General features: G+C 40.3%; 1 protein-coding gene across 1 annotated transcript in view; it reads right to left on the reverse strand.

The window, feature by feature from the left end:
* Positions 1-22,954, reverse strand: part of MARCHF6 (membrane associated ring-CH-type finger 6) — a 2,699,933-nt gene that overhangs the window by 1,538,347 nt on the left and 1,138,632 nt on the right. The window lies entirely within an intron of this gene.

The raw sequence follows: 22,954 nt of genomic DNA on the forward strand, positions 1-22,954 counted from the left end.
GTTATAGAAAAGTACTTTCACGGTAATATATATACATTTTTCACACATGACCTTGTCAATAAATCAATTTCACCCAAGTTCTTCCATTCATACACATATCTTTTGGGTAGTTTTTATCAGTGGGAAGGAACAGGGATGTAATTCTTTGATATATTATAGTATATGTAATAGACCAGCCACTGAACAGCTCACTATGAACGTAGAATTCATTGTATGATTTCATATATATTTGTATTGTGGATTCGCATTCATTCAGATGTTATCATGTTTATTTATATATTTTAATTTGTTCCATGGATAGTGAAGTTTTTAGAATACTTTTCTAGTATATTTGGTGAATACTTATATAAACTATTTTTAATATTTCAAAAAACTGTTTATTTTTATATTCATGGTTTATGATTGTTTTGTAAATAATCAGTATATTATGGTTGTTGGGGTTGCTTTAATCTTTATAACAGAAGTGGAACTCGCATCACATTGTACCTTTAAGAACAGAATGTTTGGCACCAATGAATTTATTTAAACAGGATGGAATGCATTTTTAACTAGTTCTGAAGAAGACCAGTTAAGCTGGTTGAAAGCGCTAAACTCCTGCCATCTTTTGGCGTTTTTTATGTTTTTCATAGTTGGTGTATCGTTTTAGTTGTTGTGTGTTGTCAGCGCTTATGTACATGTATACGCTTATGTACATCTCATGCACCTTGATGTCTTACCAGTCTGTGTTACTAGATTAAGTTATCGTTTGGCATTATGTGGATTCAATAAACCGTTTTGAAGTGTTTCATCGCTGTGGTTACTGGGGATTTCAACGCTTATTGGTGGAACCGGAGTTTTTTTGTGGTAAATACATACCTCGCTTGAACCCTTCTTTTTGGCATCAAGATCTTGATTTGACGGTGAAGGGACTGAATTCTCTCTATGGGGGGGTAGGTTTTGCCACCATCTCTGTTGAATCAAATTCTGCACCTAAGAAAGTAATATGCTGTAAAGATAAGGCGGACTTTTTGAAGTTTACTGTAATGCCTAGCCTGGCGCAAAGAAGTGTTGTTTTGTCCCTCGCTTGCAGTAGTAGATGCTTGGTGGTGGTGTCAGAAGCCAGTCTAAGTATGGAAATGCACAGAATCCCAGACGTCTCGAGCCATAACCACTTCCATGCATTTGGTGAACACACTGGGGGCTGTAGTGAGACCACAGTGCAGGGCTTGAAATTGGTAATGACTGGCTCCCAGCCGAAAGCCCAAGTGTCTCCTGGATCTCCTGTCCATTTTTATATGATAGTACGCATCTTGGAGATCTATCGTGCACATCCAATAGTCTTTCCTGAGAAATGGGAATATAGACTACAGTGTCACCATCTGGAACTTAAATTTTTTTTTTTTTTTTTTTTTAAACAGATTTGTTCAGTCTGCTGAGATCCAGAATGGGTATCCATTCCCCGGTCTTTTTTGGAACTAAAAAAATCTTAAGTTCTGGATCCAATTTGGTCTGCGGGGACCTCTTGGATGACTTTTTTCTAGCAAATTGTGTATTTCTGCAGTTGCTTCTTCCCTCTGACCGGGTGGGGCATTTGGAATGGATTGATTTATGGAAGGAATAGAAAAGTGAATGCAGACCCCTGGATATGATTGACTGCATCCATTTGTCTTGAGTGATTTCATGCCAGGTATCTGGGTACAGTGACGAGCATCCCCAAATGTCTCCGGAGAAGAGAAGGCAGGCCTCCTTTCCAGAGCTCTGGAAAGGCTTGCCAGAGAACGTATTTCTGTCGATCTGATTATGCAGACCCCCTTTGCCGCAAGGTCAGTGTCTTCCATTATTACCTCCCCCTCTGCCCCTAGGGGAAGTGTCACCACGTGAGTCAGAAAAACTTTTTGGGACTTGTAGAACCACATTTCACCACCTTTCTGTCTTTTGGGATAAGGTCTAAATGGGGCAGAAAAACCGACTCCAATGGCAGACAAGGCTCTTCTCTCATGCGCACACCTGGCAAAGTTTTTTACCTTCGGTCCAAAAAGGGAAGAACCAAAGGGGGCATTGGTGAAGGAAGACCTGAAGGGTTCAGCAAAGTTGCAAAGACACATCCAGGAATGCCTGCTTAGGGAAATTCCTGTTGCTGCTGCTCTGCTCGCTCCTTCAGCTGCACATGAAATCAGTCTCATGGAGGAGTTGACAAGTGAGTTGAGGGTGGAGAGCTGGGAAGAACCTTTGTCCGAGATCCCTGAAGCTATAGTACCCTGAAGGACATCTCCTAGCTCTTTGAGGAAATCCCTTTGAAGCCTTGGAAAGTGGGTCAAGTAATTCAGCATCCAGTGAATAAAGGCCGCTGAAGAAAAAGCACGCTTTCCATATCTGTCCATAGTCCATGATTCTTTATTGGGAGGATGAACAGATTAGGTTTGCAATAACTCCACCTTAGTGGCTGCCACCACCATCACACCTACAGAGATGCCCTTGGTTAGGAACTCACTCTCAGTAGGGGCAGTGATAAATTTATTGGGCCACCGTAGGACAGGCTCCACTGTATCAGGGGAAGTGCAGGCCTTATGAGATATAACATTAAGCAACTGGTCGTAATGGAGAGTCACCCAGGAGGTGGATGGGCGAGACCCAAAAGCCTCCAGGTATACCAATTCATCCTCTGAACGGTTGTTGGGCTTCTTGCCACCACTCTGTTTCAAGATTTCAAGGATGTCAGCAAGAAAGACATCCTCAGAGGAGACCGTGGGAACCCTTCCAAATCATCCAGATTGGTATCTGAGAAAACAGACTCGGGGGAGTTTATGTGCTTCCTCTTGCAGTCTCTTCAGAGGGACTTCCTCAGAGGGATAGTCTGGTAAAGTTTTGGAGGAGACTATGCCGCTCGCAGGGGCTTCCTGAGGCTCTGGGTCTCTATGCTTGGGAGGAGGAGGTGACTAAACCAACACTGGTGCCTGGGATGGAAGAGAAACTGGACCCAAGAGTGGAGCTATTTGGGATGACAGTACCCTCTCCATCAGTTCAAAATCCCCCTTGGCTCTGCCCTGAAGAGATCCCTGCTGCTGAGAGGCAGAGGAATGGCTCCAAAGCACGGGTGGCTCCGAAGTCGATGTAGGAGCCAAACTCAACCTCGCCGTGGCACTGAGTGGTAGAGTCGGATTGGAGAACTTGTCTGCCTTGACTCCCCTTCCCTGGACCCGACAGGTGAGAGCCTGCTCCCACACCCTTCGAAATCCGATGGACTTGAAGTAGTCAGAGCTGAAGATGTCCCAGTTTTGATGGTTCCACTATCAGACCCATAATTTCTGGCTCGGAGGAGGAATCTGAGAAGGTACTTTGGCTGGTGCTGATTTCTTTGGGGTTGGGGACAAAATTTTTGCCAGTGTTCGAAGCAGTCTCTTCACCACTCGCACCACATCATCATCATAAGATAAACTTCTGGAAGAACAGGAGGATAAAGGAGGAGATCTAGCCCTCTCCAAAATGGGTGATCTCGAAGTTGGAGTGATCTGCTCCAAGATAGGAGATTGTGTCGTAATCTACAACTCTACCAGCTCTGTGAACATAGATGGAGCCAAAGAGGTTGACTTGGTTTTGTCGGAACCTTGAGACCTCTGTTCCGACACGGTAATTTTTCTAGGAAGCCCTGAAGCTGGAGTTGCAATAGCAGATCTTTTGGATCCTTTTGAGTGGGAAGTAGAGGGGGAAGTAGGTTTGGAGCTCTGAGAACCCTCCGATTCCTGGAAAGGACCTTTTAACAAGCCTCTCACCATTAATTTACTTCTTTACTCTTGAATAACCCTGCTGCTGAAACCATGGCAAATTGTACAAGGGTCTTGCAAATGGATGGCACCAAGACAATACAGACAGTCAGTGTTGTCCATCTGTAAGAGACATCTTTTGTGTACATTTATCACATTTTTTAAATCCTGACCGTCTCGGTTCTTTTGGATCCCTATCTTTTTCTTTCGACATTGTTTTCAATTAGGAAAAAAGGAACACCAGCAATAAGGCAGCAATAAATTTGACTAATCTAACACTCGTAAATTTGTAAAAGGTACAGAAAAATTTCAAAAAATGTCTCTAACACAATGGAGCCTACTAACAATGGTCACACCATCCAAGAAACTTAAACCAACACTGCAAGGCTTTCATAAGAAAGGTTGCAAAACCACCAAAGGACAGGTTTAAAGATTTTAAACACACTACCTAAATAAAGAACACTATAAGCGACTAACAATCCTACAAGAAAACTAAGTAGAGGGGAATCCTCTAACAAACTGATTCTCCAACTAAGAAAAGACTGACAACACGGGGAAGGGGAGCAGTCCTTTAAGTTAAAACAGGCCGCTGACAGCCATCTAACTAAAACAGGTCTCGCACAAGAACAAGAGGGGAAAACACACACTAGAAATTACGAACGGGGGTTTCTAAATCTATCCCACACTACAAAAAAAGGTTTTATCTGAAAACTGTTGTAAAATATATAATTATATACTAGCCAATGAGTCAGTCAGAAGACATCCCGGTCGCTGGAGCGGAAAATGAGATATGTGTAACTTACCCAGTGCATCACGGGATAGGAGTTAACCTCGAGCCAGTGGAAGCTCTCGAGCTTTTGTATTAGGCCGAGTCGGAACCAATGCTCGGGTCCGAACCAAACCAGCAAGAATTGAGGCGAGATTGGACAACATAACGTCTATTATTAATGTTCCTAGCATTAACAACCAGAGATGTGTCAAATGTTAACTGAACTGTTAAATTTTCAACATAGCAAAAACCCTGCCTTGTGTATGTCAAATATTGCAATACCTCTGCTGCAAAAATGTTCTTCCCTGATCTTGACAAATGCATGTCATTATGTCTAAACACATGTTCCAAATTAGTCTCTGATGCTCTACACATTTCCATTTTTTTAAATTTTTTCATGTAGGTATTTACCCCCAAAATATTATCATTCACTGTAACCTGATCTCTCTACTATATGTGATTTGTGAAAAATCACATCCTAACACCAGTGTAAGCTACACTATCAAAGACAGCTGCAAGTTTTCTACCAACAGTCAGAGACCTTGCGGATGAGAACATTTATACAGACATGGAAAAAAAAAAAAAAAACAGATCTATACTTCCTTACATTAAGGCATTATAAGGCTTATTGCACATACTCTACTGATGCTCCTGGCAAGCGTAGCACAACTTGTACATTATCCTGTCTGCAAATGAAAGCCTCAGTTCCTCTAATTGAATCTCCAATTACAAGAATATCATTCCTGACCAGATCTGAAGAATCAACTTCTAATTCAGTAATAACTGCTCTATCAATTGTTACAAAGGAATGATCTTCACCACTATTAGTCTTATTAATCCCACTGCTTCCATTACGTATATTTGCAAGCATACAATTCTCATTCAGCTGACCTTGTACATCTACAGCTTGAGCCATGTTTTAAACGTCTTTCTCTTTTTCTTAAATTTATGTTCAATACTTCCACATTCAATTTTGATTTTTCCTTTTCACCTGCTCCTTGCCTCTTTTCTCTACCTTCTTTTGGAAAAATGGTCCCTTTTTCAGTAGACTGGTTTTCTGATAGAAATATGTTGTTCCCTGTAATCTGTGTGTTACATAAAACAATGTCCTTTTTATTATGTATTCTCTTTACTTGAGACATTTACCAGATTTTTTTTCATCCTTTTGTGAACTTTCTTCTTGCTTTTTTTTTTCTTTCGTCTAAACGCTATGAATCCTCAGATTGCTGAATACTTGTGTCCAAAAATCCAAACTTGTCAGGAGCACAGTCTTGTTTAAGGGTTGATTTTTTTTTTTTTTTTTTTTTTTACAGACACACACACTTCCCTAAATGGGTTCTATTTGCTCTTCGTCGATCATTATTTATCTCACCAGTCCAGTCATTAATACATCTAACAGATCTCCAAGCCATGCCAATTGCACAACTGCAATCTTCATCAGCAAGACAAGATATACTAATAGTGGTAAGCAAATCATCCAACTTCTGACATGAAGAACACAGTTCACGCTGTGGACTTATTGAATCTGTAAGGCTCGTCTGCCATCCTCAGAGATGACAGCGAGGTTAACAATACCAACAAAAGAAGCATTCCCAAAGTAAAAATTTCCCTAAAAGAAAGCTTTTTTATTAACTAAGCCCCAGTAAGGAGTGGGAGAGAGAGAGAGAGAGAAAAAAAAACAATAAAAAAGGGATACAAGAAGTGGAAAGTGCTATAGATGGGGGAAAGATCCAAAAAATTAAGTCAGAGCAAAAAGAAAAGTACTTTTCACAATGAAATTTATGTTAAAATGTTCTTGAGCACCAAGGTCTGTCAAATGCTTATGGCAGAACATAAGATCTGAGGTAACTTGCTCTTCACACAGGGATTACAGGTAGGGGGAGGAGCCGAAGTACCAGACCCAATGCTTAGAAGTGGCCAAAGCCAAATGAGACGTTGGATTACAGAGCCATACATTGAGGACCAGATGAAAAAATACATTAGATCAGCTATTTCATCTCCTCCTTCCTTTAGTAGGTTTTTTCCTGCTCCTCTCTCCTGCTCTTCTGCACTCTCCGCCATCATGGGGTTCCTGGAACTGCAGCAGCAATCCTCCAGATCCACCTAGCAGCTCCAGAGTGCTTCACTTCCTCCCCTCCAAAGACTATGACAAGTTCCCCAAAACCCTTTGCAAATTTCACCATTAGTTAAACACGATCCTCAGGTCTCCCCCAAAAAGAAGCCACCAGCCTAGTGTGAACCACATGGTCAATAAAAGGATACTACATATTAAAAAATGAGAGAGAGATATTGTTGCTGATACCGTAACAGTAGATGTCGGAATAATAGGATCACTGCTGAATTATAATTATACATAGGAATAAGTCATTAGCAGGCACCTAACCTTCCAGCTAAACTTACAGAGCTCAAGGAAGATGTCACTCAAGTGTGTCTAAAACCCTTCAGAAAGATATCCAAGGAACAGTGAAATCAAGCTTCTCTACCATGGCTGCCTGACAATCAACACAGGTCTCCCACAAAGGTAAATTGTTAGTTAAGCAGAAATCATTCTTTCACTAAAAGGGGGAAGGGTCTTCTCACGTATGAAGCCTCATTTTCAGCATCAATTTCCTTGATGGAAAACACAGAAGCATGTATGCTGTGCCTGTCTTTCTGATCAGTGCAAATACATTATAAATAACATTTTTCAGTGTACTACACTGTGTAATCCCCCATGCAGGGTGTACTCTCTTAGGCAATGAATGCCAAGACAAACATTTTATAATTACATTTTTATACAACACTAATAAAGCAGCATCAGTCATTCAAGTTATCCATAATTTGGTACCGTAAGCATGTAAATCCAAGTATTACAAATCTATTCCATTTAATTTTAACTCCATATTTGATTTAACAATGCTCATTAAACAAACCCAGTCAAGCAAAAAGATTATCTATAAACAACCTAACCGGAGATCAGTAGTTAATTAGGCTGTGCTCGTTTATGAGCTGGGTTTATGTTGGTTAATGTCACGTGCAGAAATGAGTGGCAGTCCTGCACTACCATCCAGTGCACACCCTCCTATAAGAGCACTCATTGGGCAATAATTTAAATTATGGACACAAAATAAACTTCCTTATGGATGCCTTAATGATGACACCCTCTTGGTAGACTCGCACCAATTAAAAGGAAATGGGTAGTTTAACTGGCCAAGAGGGGGATGACGGCCAGGGGTGAAAAAATTATTTATTTTACCCCAAATCAGTGGCGCACAGGGTTGACAGCCCTGACTGCTAACCAGATCACAAAAGATCAATTTGCAGCTCAGAAAGCTAGGATACCGGAAAAGGGGTGGGTAAGAGATGAGAGACAAGTCACAGCACTCACCTAGGAAGAACGATGATGGTGTACCCCCTCATGGTTACCTGGCACTCTAAGGGAGTGTTATAGGCTACACACTCCCAGGAACAAACCTCCCACCATGGGACATGTGGGTAGATGTGCCCAATCCACTACCGCAGCCCTTGCAAAGGTAGGTGGAAGAGCAAGCACACCTCTACATTAGGAAAGTAAGGGATGCAGTGACATCAATCCCACATCACATCCGGGGGGTATGAGTTAGATTACGTCAAAATAAATGCCCTAGCAGCTGCCAGGATGACAGGTCCATGCTCAGCTCTAACCCACTGGGGAATGAATGGGTTGGGAACAGCTCTCACCCCATGAGGAATGAGCAAACAGAGTGAAGTGAGGTGATGATCAAACAGCTGAGAGAAAATTTAAAAAAAATTATATACATACATATATATATATATATATATATATTTATATATATATATATATATATTTGTTGAAGCATCCTTTGCTTTAATTACAGCATTCAGTCTTCTTGGGTACACACCTGCCATCAATTAGAGACTCTGAATAACCCCAAATAAAGTTCAGCTGTCCTAGTAGAATTTTCCTACTCAGCTGCCTGCTACAGCAAAAGCCATGGTTCGCAGAGAGCTTACAAAGCATCAAAGAAATCTCATTGCTGAAAAGAATCCATCAGAAGGGTAAAAAAAAAATTTCCACAGCACTGGATATACCATGGAACACAGTGAAGACAGTCATCAAAAAGTGGAGAAAATATGGGACAACAGTGACATGGCAAAGAACTGGACGTCCCTCCAAAATTGATGAAAAGACAAGATGAAAACTTGTCAGGGAGGCTGCCAATAGACCTACAGCAACACTGAAGGAGCTGCAGGAATTTCTGGCAGGTACTGGTTGTGTACTACATGTGACAACAATCTCCTGTACTTTCCATATGTCTAGCCTATGGGGTAGGGTTGCAAAACGGAAGCCTTTTCTTACACAGAAAAACATGCAGGGCCGGCTATAATTTGCAAAACAATACATCAAGTCTCCCAAAAGGATGTGGGAAAATGTGTTCTGGTCTGATAAGACCAAGGTTGAACTTTTTGGCCACAATTCCCAAAGGAATGTTTGGAGCAAAAACAAGACTTCATATCACCAATCGCCACAACACCAACCCCATTGTAAAGCATGGTGGTGGCAGTATCCTGCTTTGGGGTTGCTTTTTTTCAGCTGGAACTGGGACTTTAATCAAGGTGGAGGGAATTACAAACAGTTCCAAATACCTGTCACTTTTGGACCAAAACCTTCAAGCATCTGCTAGAAAGCTGAAGATGAAGAGGAATTTCATCTTTCAACGTGACAATGAGCCCAAGCATGCATCCAAATCAACAAAAGAATGGCTTCACCGGCAGAAAATTTAAGTTTTGGAATGGCACAGCCAGAGTCCAGACCTAAATCCAATAGAAAAATGTGCGCGGTAACCTGAAGAGGGCTGTACACATGAGATACCCACATAATCTGACAGATTTGGAGCACTTTTGCAAGGAAGAGTGGGCAAATATTGCCAAGTCAAGATGTGCCACGCTGAAAGACTCCTACCCAAGAAGGCTGAATGTTGTAATTAAATCAAAAGGTGCTTCAGCAAAGTATTAGTTTAAGGCTGTGCACACTTATGCAAACAGCTTGCTGTACGTTTTTTTAGTTTTTATACCCCCCCCCCCCCCAACAGATTTTTTTAATTGAATTTTACAGGTTAAAGGTCACACTGAAGGTGGGAAAAATTTTGAAATTATTTATTGTGGTCTCATTTTTTATATCACAAAAACCTGGCATTTTAACAGGGGTGTGTACACTTTTTATAGCCACTGTATATATATTTGCTTTAATAGTTTTAACCAATTTAGAACTTTTTACATACATTTTATACATATTTTATAGTTTTTTGCATTATTCATTGTTTCAACTTTGTTTCATTTTAAGCAATGGTTTACATAAGGTGACTGAGCCAAATTTGACACTAATGACAAACTGGCAGAATATCAGAAAACATAACTAGAGAAATACAATATAAAGCCTTTTTCTCACAAAGGAAAAATGAAGACTGCTTCCTGGACAGGGGCAATCTTAATATAAATTCCATTAAGCTGCAAAATCTGGACCACTTCTTTTTTTCTTTTTTTTAAAGAAACTTTATGGTGACACTTTAGAAAAAAATCAACAGCTTCGTATAACAGTAATATCAATCAAGACAGTTACATAATTTAGCAACTAAAACTATATAAAGATCAACAAACTTATGGTAGTTTTTGGATTTAAAATCCTACACTGTATAAGTAGTCCTACAGAAATAGAAACAAACTTTATTTCAAACGACTTATTTATGCTTGAAGTAATAAAGCTTACTATACAGTCATTCAAAATCCAGGATCATTTTGCTTAGAGGAAGTACCTAGAAAAGGCAAATACCTAACTTGTGTATATCTTGGGATAGCTAATAACATCAACCATCTGTCAATCATATTAGATATATACTACAGCTTCCAGTTTTAGTTTACTTGCTTAAAGTCCACTGTTCCTTAACTGTGGAAGGCCCCCCCCCCCCCAGCAAAAAAAAAAAAAAGGAGACTGCTTCCTTTACTTGCTAAAATCATAAGCAGGAATACATTGTTCCACTGCTTAAACAACCGAAGATTCAGATCAAAGTCTGTAAGAAAGAGTGGGGTTGTTAAAAAAGACCACACCAGGGCAAAATCTAATCATTGATGCCCTGAAGCTCGACTCATGATGGTAGTAAATGAGAATATTCCAAAAGATACATCTTCAAACCACTGTTTCCCATAGGCTATATCTCCAACAGGAGGTTGAAGCATTGGGGAACGAGGGATAATCCTTTCTTTTAAACGCCTTTATTAAATTACTACTTAATAGACAAACATATTAACAGAAAAGAAGATCAGCCAGATTTTTTTTCCCTTCAAATTACACATTATATATATTTTTTTTTTATTTGCAATTCTCACCAGTCCAACATTACAAAAAGTACTGAATTTCTGCCTTGCCTTAAACTTCGTTCCTCTACTTCCTCCTGGACATTATTCTGCATGTACTGTTCCTACAATTTCCATTTATTTCCATGTAATTTGCTCCTTCCCTTTTGTAAATACTCTCTTTCAGTTCTTTGAAGTATTTATTTAATATTATAAAAGAAATTAAACAAGGCTGGTTTACATATTGATTTCAGTTTTCTAGTAAATACTTTTTTGGCAGTCAAGAGAATTAAACTCAATGCCTTGCTATGTCTAATCGTTCAGATTGTATGCCCTGGCTCAAAAAATTCATATCTTTAATTACAGTCATTTGCTCAGCAAATATTTCTGATAAGAGTACTATGTGCAGAATTTTTCAAATATGCCAAATCATTACACTCCCAACACACAAGATCCGAGTTCTCTTTCATCCCAACCACACCTCCAACATTTGCCACCAACATGAGGAAAATTCTCTGAAGTATGCTTGGCATACAAAAATATCAATACAAAGCAAATGTACTAAACCTTCTAGATTTTGTTGGATACTTCAGAGCCATACACATCTTCCCACTGTTCTCCTGTAAATTCCTTTTCCAGTCTCTCTTCCTAATCTTTTTAGACTTTCTCCGACTCTTACAGTGATCATGCAATACTTTACATACCTTTGTAATCATCTCTTTACTAGCATCGTCTGTCCTACACTTGACTAAAATCCCTACCAGAACAGATCTTTCAATTAAGATTCCCAAACCTCTTTCTCTTTTCCAACTATCTGGTATAAATCCATGGCAGGGAAGGCAGTATAGTCTGCAGTCCAGACATCTTGGCCTCATCCAATATTATACCATGACCCCCCATTATTATTCCAAAACGTGCACGCTGATTGGCCAGCGTGCCCGTTGTAAATAGAGTTATACTAATGGAAAAAGGTCCGGTCGCCCGGACTTTTTTCCATTAGTATAACTCTCTTTTTAAAACACTGTCTCGCTATGTTAAATGTGTTTCACATAGCGAGACAGCTTTAAAATAAGCAACGGAAATCTCCGTTGCTTATTTTAAAGCTGTCTCGCTATGCTAAACCCATTTAACATAGCGAGACAGGTTTTAAAAAAAAAAGCAACGGAGAAAGCAAGATCTCCGTTGCTTTTATTTAGTGTTTCGCTATGTTAAATGAGTTTAACATAGCTTTAAAATAAGCAACGGAGATGTCCGTTGCTTATTTTAAAGCTGTCTCGCTATGTTAAACCCATTTAACATAGCGAAACACTAAAACAAAAAAGCAACGGAGATCTTGCTTTCTCTGTTGCTTTTGCCCACAGCTCTGATGTACTGCGCAGGCGCGCAGTACATCAGAACTGCCGCGGATGCCAGACATCTGCGGAAGGGCAGCAAACAGGCATTATACTATGCCATTATTTAAGAAAAGTAATAGTTTATTTTCTTAAATAATGTCATGGTATAATAACAATAACCCACTTCTGGGTGTGGGTAATGCTGTATTTACCCACGGTTGGCTCTGTTTGGTCCCTCGGGCTTCGCCCTCGGGACCAAACCACGCCAACCGTGGCTAAATCTAGCATTACCCACACCCAGGCGTGGGTTATTGCTATATTATTACCTTTCCCTCTAGTTATTTGCTCCTTATATCTTCGTTCCTTTGCCAGTTTTCTTACCTGTCAATTTTCAATCAATTCAATGGAACAGAGTCCCCAGCTACCTGAATCCCAGAAGAACTCTAAGAGGATATTCCTGAGCCCGGTTGAGCTGCAGGCTGCTCTTCCTATCAAGACCAGAACCAATTTGCAATGAGAAATAAAGATATGATGATTATCCCTTGTTGCAGCCACACAGATAATGTACATGGAAGATCCAAATAAGAGCACTGATAAAGTTGCCATGGACCTATTTGAATTGGATCGTAAAGGTTTTGCAAAGACAAATGCAACTTGATGCAGACGAAGGAAATTTAACCATTTGGCTAAAGTTACTTAACTAGTTTGCCCAATTTTGAATGTGCAAAAGAAACAAATAAGTGATCTGTTTTTCTCATTTTTTTGTTCTATGCAAATAAAAATGTAACCGTCACAATCCAACAAATGAAACATTCTCCCTTGCTCGTGAAATTTTGAAAGAAAACTGGAATATTACTAGACTGATGTTGGATTCTGACACCACCTTAGGAAGGAAGGATGGGTTGGGTTTGTAACACCACCCTATTTTTATGGAAAATTAAATGAGGCTTAGAAGATGGGGCATAAAGTTCAGAGATTCTTCGAGCAAAGGTTATATCTTGCTAACGGAACCAAAACCATTGCAGAGGAGACAGAACCCGGGGCTTGCAAAATCAATCAGGCAGATACAGAAAAATTCTGAAATACCTTTTTGACTTGAAAGTGAACAGTTTGTACCCTTGGTAAGGGAAGAAAGGTAGTCACGGATACCATACTGAACAAGGCCCCTAGGAACTCTAATATCTGAGATGGTTCTAGCTGAGATTTGTTGTGATGGATGGTAATGTTACCAGACAAGATTAGTTATTAAAATGTATATTAATTTCAATTTATTAATGTTATAATATGCCTGTTAAAAAGTAAATACAACTTGTATGCAGGGCTGGAAAACATATAGCTTCAACATCTAGAGTACTGCTGTGTCCTAACTGCATCCTTTTAATATGTAATAAAGAAAAAGTACGTGTTGCATGAAGTCGAGGTACATTAGTTACTACAAAAGGAATTTGTTAGCCTGACTAGGAGTGCACTGCTGCCAGGGAAGGTTTGAAACATCAAAGGTCAGAAACAAGACCTCATGGAAGCAGTTGGATCATGTATAGAAAGGTGTTCACGTCAAGTCTGAGGCGAAAATCACGAGGGATGAGGACATTTCAAAAGTCTTCTATTAGCTAGAGTCATTATAACATAATGAAAGTGCATGACCAGGTTTGATAAGAAAAATGTATAAAAGATGTTGTCTCTATTCAGAGGGACTAATTTAACATCAGCTATGAAGATTGCCTTCCAGCACTGTAAGAATAAAATTTCTGTTTGCACATCTAAAGTGTTGTTCCTGACTGAAGCCATATAAGGTAAAGTCTTACTGTTACTTATTTATGACTATAAAGTACAGTTGTGTACACTTACCATAAATGTAGATGTTCGAGTGTATTCATTGTTGCAGTCATCACATTTGGGTTATCCGCATGCAGTAGCCCTCAGTCAGCCAGATTATCAAAGTCTTGGGTCCTGACCTGCATTGGTTGTTTTCTTATCTTCCATGTCAGGTAGTCAGGGGAATAAACCATGCAGCCGACGCCAATACATCAGTTTTTCTTGCCCCAGATGTCAGGTGCCCCCATAATGAGAAGCAATTATATACAAGGTTACACCTACAACAAAAAAGCAAATACACCAAAATGCTTTAAGCACAGTCAACAAGAATACAGGTATAGTCAACAGAAGTTAGGGGGCTGGAGGGAGGGTAACCAGGACTGCAACAGTGCATAACACTCTAACATCTACATTTATTTATTTTATTTATTTTAAATTTGTTGACCGGGATAGTCCAACTGGATACATGTCCATTTTCAGCGGAGGCCCGGGGAGAAAAGCTCCAGATTACAAAAAATAAACAATTCCACTTATAAAAAAGCAATAATATCTATACAGTACTTATAGAGGTGTCCCCGTGGGGGGGGGGGGGGTTTGCACAAAAGTAAGAGTGATTACAAAATACATGTTGAATAAGGTAGAAGCAGGGTTATATGCAAGAGTTGTTAATCAGTACATACTGAAGTAGAAACTATTTACAAGTTACTTGCAGCTTATTTACAAAATTACATACACTGTGGTCTTGGAGAGGGAGTATAAAGACTTTTGTTACCTATCAGGCAGATGTGGCTGCTATCAGTAAAGAAGAAAGACATAAGGGGCTTGCATAAGACAGAGGGCTTAGAATAGGAGTTACATTTATGGTAAGTGTACATAACTGTACTATGTTCTTCGTGCTTCACTGTTAGTCATCACATTTGGGTAGATTCCCAAAGTTAAGGACGGGAGGAGGAATTTAGATAGCATTAGGACCAGCTATAAGGTCCTGCAAGACTGCAGTGGCAAAACCAGCTCTGGATTTAGAGAAAATTGGCAAATAGTAATGCTTGGTGAAAGTATTAACAGAACTCCAGGTTGCAGCTTCTAGGATATAATTGGTAGGGACACCTCTGAGAAAGGCTGTAGAGGCAGATGCAGCCCTGGTTGAGTGTGGTCTTATCCCCCGTGGGATAGGTTTTCCACGGTGCTTATAGCAGAAAAGAATGCAATGGCCTATCCATTTAAAAATGGTTTGCTTTGAAATGGCCTTCCCCTCTGACCCTGCAGCAAATGCCACCAGCAGCTGCTCAGATTTCCTTTGAGGTTTAGACCTGTCCAAGTAAAATCTAAGTTGTTTGTGCACATCTAAGGAGTGCAGTATCCGTTCCACTTTGTTCTGTGGATTAGAAAAGAAGGTTGGTAAATGAATGGACTGATTAAGTGCCACACTGGATACTACCTTGGGCATGAAGGACAGATTGGTCCTGAAGGACACCCTGTCCGCATGAAAGATGATGAAAGGCTCCATTGCCATAAGGGCCTGTAATTCAGACACCCTTCTTGCTGAAGTGACTGCTAAAAATAAGGCAGTTTTCCAAAAAAGGAATTATAATTCTGCACTTGCAGCTGGTTCAAAAGGAGGTAGAGTGAGTTTTTCCAATACAAAGTTAAGGTCCCAGGTTGGAGTTGGGGCTCTCCTGGGTGGTCTTAAATTTTTGGACCCTCTGAGAAACTGCTTGAGCAGTGGATAAGAAAAGAGGGGAGGGTTCTGTATTGTAATGAGCTGAAATGGCTGAGGCAAGAATTTTGATGGAGGAAAAGGAAAGGCCCTTGTGAAGCATCTCAGTTATGTACTGAAGAATCATAGGTAAATTGGGCGCTGCTGTACCCATCCCTTGAGTTTAGTTCCAGGAACAGAATCTTTTCCATTTTTCAGCATAAGATTTTCTAGTACTAGGCCTCCTTGCCTCCAGAATGACATCCAACACTTGTTTACTGTGGGATGGTAACAGAGAGATCAGGTAATTAGCCAGGCTGCCAGGTACAGGGGTTTGAAGCTGAGGATGCAGAATCTGACCCTCCTGCTGGGACAGCAGAGTAGGGGTCTGAGGCAGGTGCCATGGAGCCAGCGGTGACACACTGCTCAAGCGGGGGTACCAGTGTTGGTGTGGCCAGACTGGTGCAAGCAGTATTGTCCCTGGTTTGATCTTTAGTACTTTGGAGAGGAGAGGCAGAGGAGGAAAGACAAACGGATATATTTTTCCAGGTGAAGGACAGGGCATCCACTTTCCAAGCTTGTTTGTGGGGAGTTCTTGTGCACAATTTGCCCAACTGGTAGTTATGGGAGGAGACAAACAGGTGTATATCTGAGCTCCCCCATCTGTTTATGAACATGTTGAAAGTCTTTGGTTCAGTTTCCACTCATGTGGGTTCATGAGATTTCCGTTTAGTTCGTCTGCCAGTGTATTTAGCTTTCCTGGCAGGAAATGAGCCTGTAGATGCACTTGGTAGCTCAAGGTTGTGTTCCACGGAGACATACCCCCCCCCCTCCTGCTTGTTTATGTACCACATAACAGTGGTGTTGTCCGTCTTTACCATTAATTGTCCTGGAAGAATGTGGTCTTTCAAGGCCGTCAGAGCATTCTGTACAGCTAACCTTTCTTTTTTGATTGATATGCAGGTGCATTTGACTTGGGTTCCATTTGCCCTGAACGCACTTCCTTGCCAAGTGAACCCCCCTTCCATATTCTGATGCGTCTGTCAGGGTTTGGGCAGCAGGGGTAGAGTGAATGGTAGTCCCTTGTTTTTGTGGCAAGCCTCTGCCCACCAAAGGAACTTTTAACTGTAGGCAAGGTATGATGGGAATCATTGCTTCTAGATACTGAGAATGTTGACACCATAGGCTTTTTACATACCATTGTAGTTTCCTCATATGCAGTCTGGCATACGGAATTAGGAGAATGCAAGAGGCCATGAACCCCAAGGCGTGGAGTATTTGCCTTGCAGATAGCAGGGTTTTTGTAGTCATTAGTTTGAAGTAAGCTGTCAAATGAATTTCTCTGGCGTGAGGAAAGCCATCTGGGAAGTTGTGTTCAAGCTTCATCACAGGAATATAATTTGTTGACAAGGTACAAGATGTGTTTTCTTTCCATTTATGGTGTACCCCAGACAAGTTAGCACCTTTTGTACAAATGCCAAATGACTGAAAAGTATGTTCTGGCTTTCTGCCTGAATTAGACAATTGTCCAGGTATGGGTATATTTGAATACATTTCTTTGCCTGCAAAATGCAATGACTGGAGCTAGGCACTTTGAGAATACCCTGGGCACAGTAGATAAGCCAAAGGGCAGTAAAGAGAACTGATGGTGCATGTAGCCTGCTTTGAAGCGTAGGTATCTTCTGCAAGATTCCCTGATTGAGATGTGCAGGTGCGCTTCCTTTAAATCTAGTGTTGCCAACCAGGCATCCTTGCCTAGCATAGGAAGCAACTGGTGAAGAGTTAGCATCTTGAACTTTGGGATCATCAAAAAGGTGTTTAGGATAGAGAGGTCCAGGATATGAAGCCATGAGTTGTCTTTTCTGGGTACCAGGAAAATTCTTGAGTAGAAACCTTGTCCCTTTTCCTCTTCTGGTACAGTATGAGTAGCCTTTATAAAATAAAAAGCACAGGAGCAAGACAATGAAGGGGTATATAACGTAGATATGCAGTCCCATAGACCAAGTAGCTCCAAGTTCATAAAATCCAAACCAACACGATCAGGACTGTTATATAAAGAGAATTTATTGCAGGACAGGTTAGCGCTTTCGCTTAGTAGCTTCTTCAGACCTTAAAACAAAGTACCTATCACAATTTAATGCTTAAATACCCTAAAAGGCGGGAAATCCATTTAAAATTCTTAAAGCTACAGTATCACTGAAGTCAATAATCAATACTAATAAACTTCTCGACCTATAAAAACACATATATGTATATATTGAAAGAGTTGATAAAATACATAAAATAAAGTAAGATAGTATGTACATAATCATGTGCAACACTTCTAATATATGTTAAAACAGAGATACATCAAAACAAGCATGTCATATAACAAAGGTATGAAAAAATGTGTGCAGAATCTACTATCTAACCTATGTAAAAATATATATATGTATAAAAACATATACAAACATGTATAATAAGTAACAAATCTATTTGTTTCAACCTCCTCATTTCAAGGAAAGGTTGTATTGGAACAGAATCTACTATCTAACCTGTATAAAAATATATATGTATAAGAACATATACATATACATATAATATATAATAAATAACAAATCTATTTATATTTCAACCTCCTCATCTTAAGGAAAGGTTGTATGGGAACTTTCCCATTGAGTCCTGGGGGCATGTCTGATCTAAACTTAATAATCCAGTTGGTTTCTCTGGCTTCTGTATAGGTTTCCACATCGCCCCCTCTACTAGTTCTAGAAATCTTCTCTAGTATTCTAAACTTGAAGGAATGACCTTCACCTCTATCATATACATGTTTGACTAAAGCATTACGCATGTTGCCTTTCCTAATGTGGTAAAAATGTTCGCGTATTCTGTCCCTAAGGCACCTGTTGGTCTTCCCAATGTAGAACACTGGGCATCCTATACAGGATGCCATGTATACCACATCAGTGGACATGCAATCACCATGCGTACGCAATGTATAGCTCCCAAGTCCCAATGGGTGTATAAAAACAGGATCTAACAAAATATAGGAACAAAAATTGCATCTGTTACATGGTGTGGAATAAGGTGCATCTGTTGATGTATCAAGTGAGGTGACCTTTGGATAACATAGGAGATGCTTAATATTCTTCTTATTCCTATAAATAAATCTAGGTCTATCTCCTATAACCTCTCTGATCTTCGGGTCCACTGATAGGACATGCCAGTGCGTCATAAAGACATCCTTAATTGGGCCTATGTCCTTGGTGTAATAAACCAGAAAGGAAACCAGTTGGCTGGTTCCATAAGTTTCAACAGTAACATCAGTTAAGGCGGTAGTCCCTACTGCACACTGATCACATGCTCTTGAAGAAAAATACGGTAAAGCAGTGGTAGCTCTTAAATCATTTATATCAATCATCCCATGGGTGAGATCAACTGAACTATAACAGCATGCTCTCAAGGACATAAGACCCATTAAGGATGTCTTTATGACGCACTGGCATGTCCTATCAGTGGAACCGAAGATCAGAGAGGTTATAGGAGATGGACTTCGGAGCTATACATTGCATACGCATGGTGATTGCATGTCCACTGATGTGGTATACATGGCATCTTGTATAGGATGCCCAGCGTTCTACATTGGGAAGACCAACAGGTGCGTTAGGGACAGAATACGCGAACATGTTTACCACATTAGGAAAGGCAACATGCGTAATGCTTTAGCCAAACATGTATATGATAGAGGTGAAGGTCATTCCTTCAAGTTTAGAATACTAGAGAAGATTTCTAGAACTAGTAGAGGGGGCAATGTGGAAACCTATACAGAAGTCAGAGAAACCAACTGGATTATTAAGTTTAGATCAGACATGCCCCCAGGACTCAATGGGAAAGTTCCCATACAACCTTTCCTTAAGATGAGGAGGTTGAAATATAAATAGATTTGTTATTTATTATATATTATATGTATATGTACTTATACATATATATTTTTATATAGGTTAGATAGTAGATTCTGTTCCAATACAACCTTTCCTTGAAATGAGGAGGTTGAAACAAATAGATTTGTTACTTACTATACATGTTTGTATATGTTTTTATACATATATATATTTTTACATAGGTTAGATAGTAGATTCTGCACACATTTTTTCATACCTTTGTTATATGACATGCTTGTTTTGATGTATCTCTGTTTTAACATATATTAGAAGTGTTGCACATGATTATGTACATACTGTCTTACTTTATTTTATGTATTTTATGAACTCTTTCAATATATACATATATGTGTTTTTATAGGTCGAGAAGTTTATTAGTATTGATTATTGACTTCAGTGATACTGTAGCTTTAAGAATTTTAAATGGATTTCCCGCCTTTTAGGGTATTTAAGCATTAAATTGTGATATGGTACTTTGTTTTAAGGTCTGAAGAAGCTACTAAGCGAAAGCGCTAACCTGTCCTGCAATAAATTCTCTTTATATAACAGTCCTGATCGTGTTGGTTTGGATTTTATGAACTTGGAGCTACTTGGTCTATGGGACTGCATATCTACGTTATATACCCCTTCATTGTCTTGCTCCTGTGCTTTTTATTTTATTATTTGAAACTTGCGATTTTCACTGGAGCATTAACTCCGTGCTGTCTTTCTTTTTACATGAATAGCCTTTACACTTGAGAGTACTTGCTTTTGAGCCTCTGCCCACTGCTTTGGGGGTATATCTGGCTAACCGTTTGGGGTTGGTAACGTGTGTAAGTGAAATCTGTATCCTTGGGATACTATATTTAAAACCCATTTGTCCTGGGTAATGAGTTCCAAGGTTTTTGCCTGCAGAGCAATCTTTCCCTCTAAAGGAGCAGTCAGCTGAGAAGGACTTGGAAGTTTTAAAGTTAAGTCACTGAGACAGTTTACCATAGGGGGGAGTCTTACTACTCCCCGATATGGAAGTGGGAACACCCCACTGCTTAGTCCTGTGTGTACCTTGGGACTGAAGCCTGGGTGTTCTGCTGGTTCTGAGTTTGGACTGAAAAGGCCTGGAAGAGGCAGGAGATGACCAATTCTTAGAGGCCCAATGCCTACTAAATCTTGGAGGTTGTATTTAAAGGAAAAACTTAACAGTTTGCATAGATTTAGCTTTTTCCTCCATCTTTTTAAGTACTTCTAATTTGTTGCCAAACAGGTGGTCCTGATTTAAGGGAGCATCAAGCAATTTAGCTTTAACATGATCTGGCAAAGATTGCTCCTTAAGCCAAGCATGCCTTCTAAGTACAGACCCAGTGACAGCAGCCCTGCAAGATGCTTCTCGAGAATCAAAACCACACTGCAAAGTATGTTTTCAAACTTGTTCAGTAGAAGGCATAAAATCCTGCAAATCCTTATTTTCAGCACAGTCAGGAATCAACATAATTTTCTGTTTGAGCAATCCAATAATATGCTGCTGATACTTTAACATATGAAACTGGCAGTTTAAGGCCCTAATGGCCACGGTTGCAGAAGTGTATACCTTCTTACCCAATCTATCCAGTGCCCTGGAATCTCTATCAGATGGGGTAGGATTTTTGGCAGTAGTAGCCTTAATGCCCTTGGGTCCCTGCGAAATGGTCTCAGGATCCGCAGCAGGATTTTTGAAAAGGAACTTGTGACAGTCAGGAACCCTGTAATATCTCTTAGGTTTTCTGAGAGCAGGAGGTAGAGAGTCGGGGGCCAAGCTAGATTCCGAAAAGGCTTCAACAATGTCCAGTACAGGGGGGATAGCAAAAGGCCTGTGTTGGGGCAGGAGTAAAAAATCCCTAAGCCTCTCTTTAGAATCAGAGTAATCCTGGCTTTCCCAGCAAAAATGCTCCCTAAGAGTATGCAGGGTTTCACCAAGAGAGAAATCTTCTGGAGGGGAAGCAGAGGAAATAGAGTCCTCTGCATCAGAATCCTCATAGGTAGACAAGGGTAAATCCTGGTCATCAGAGGAAACAAATTTCAGAATCCTGATCAAAAGTATCATAAGCAAATTCAGTCCTAGGTCTCTCAGAGGGGGAAGGTTGGCTTTCCCTGATTAAAGTAATAAGGTCTAAAGCCATTCTTATCATTTTGTTTTTTAGGCATAGAGGCCAGACCATGCAGTCTGGGTGTTGGTTTTCTAGGCATGGATCGAGTTTTAGGCCTTGAAGAAGAAGATGGTGTTGGTTTAACATGCATGTCAGTAGGCCTGAATACAACCTCGGAAGCTGGTGCCCGCACAGCAGCTCTGGACCCATCCAAGGTAGAGACATCCACAGGTTCCACAGATGAAGCATCTAGCGGCATACCAGACTCAGAATGGGTCTCAGTAGAAGCCTGCGAATCTGAAGTAGTGGATATCAGGGGCTGCGAAAGCACGAGTACAGGTGAACTGGCGACTAGCTTAGGAGAAGCATCGTCGGCAGTTTTGGACCTAGGCGGCCTGTCTCTGTCTTTTCGTTTTTTCGGAATGTCGGTAGTCGGGTGGTTTACCAAAGAAATATCTGCACTAAATATCTGGATAATTGAACAGAGTACCAAAATATTTATCAGTGTAAATATACAGACGAATAGTTCACCGTTTAAATAATTCACAAAACAGACAGTGAGGTATGTCGAGGTCAGAGGCCTAGGTAAGGAATACAGTACAAATTAAAATCTTTATGAGGTATTTGCTTTGCACAAGAAATACAATTATTGACTTTTACTGACATTGGTTTAGAACAAGAAAAAGTTTTCCCAACGGGGTACTTAGCTTTAGTTGAAGATTTCAGTTCTGAAACTCGAAAACGAAAATTTCAGGAGTCGGCTGATCGACACTTGCGAACTGCTTCTGCTTTGGGCACCGCACGGCAAAAAGACTGATGTAATGGTGTCGGCTGCATGCTTTATACCCCTGACTACCTGACATCATGGAAAATGAGGCAGCAACCGACGCAGGACCCAAGACTTTGATAATCTGGCCGACTGAGGGCTACTGCAAGCAGATAACCCAAATGTGATGACTGCAACAGTGAAACACTAACATCAGTAATTCCTAGATGAGAGCAAAGCTGAAGTACATAATCTCATGCTTTAATCAGGAAATGCCTGGTCGAAGAAGTTATAAGCCAGTCATCCAAGTACGGAAACACCTGAAATCCCTGCAGTCTCAAGTGAGTTACTACTACTGCCATCCATCTAGTGAACACCCTTGGGGCTGTGGTGAGGCCAAAGTGCACAGCTCTGAAATAATGACTGGCTCCCAGCAGAAAGCACAGCTATCTTATGTTCATTTTTATCGGATAGTATGCTTTAAG

This window comes from Protopterus annectens, chromosome 3.part0 (genome assembly GCF_019279795.1).
Source record: "Protopterus annectens isolate FY-2018-M chromosome 3.part0, PAN1.0, whole genome shotgun sequence".
NCBI classification, from domain to species: Eukaryota; Metazoa; Chordata; order Ceratodontiformes; family Protopteridae; genus Protopterus; species Protopterus annectens.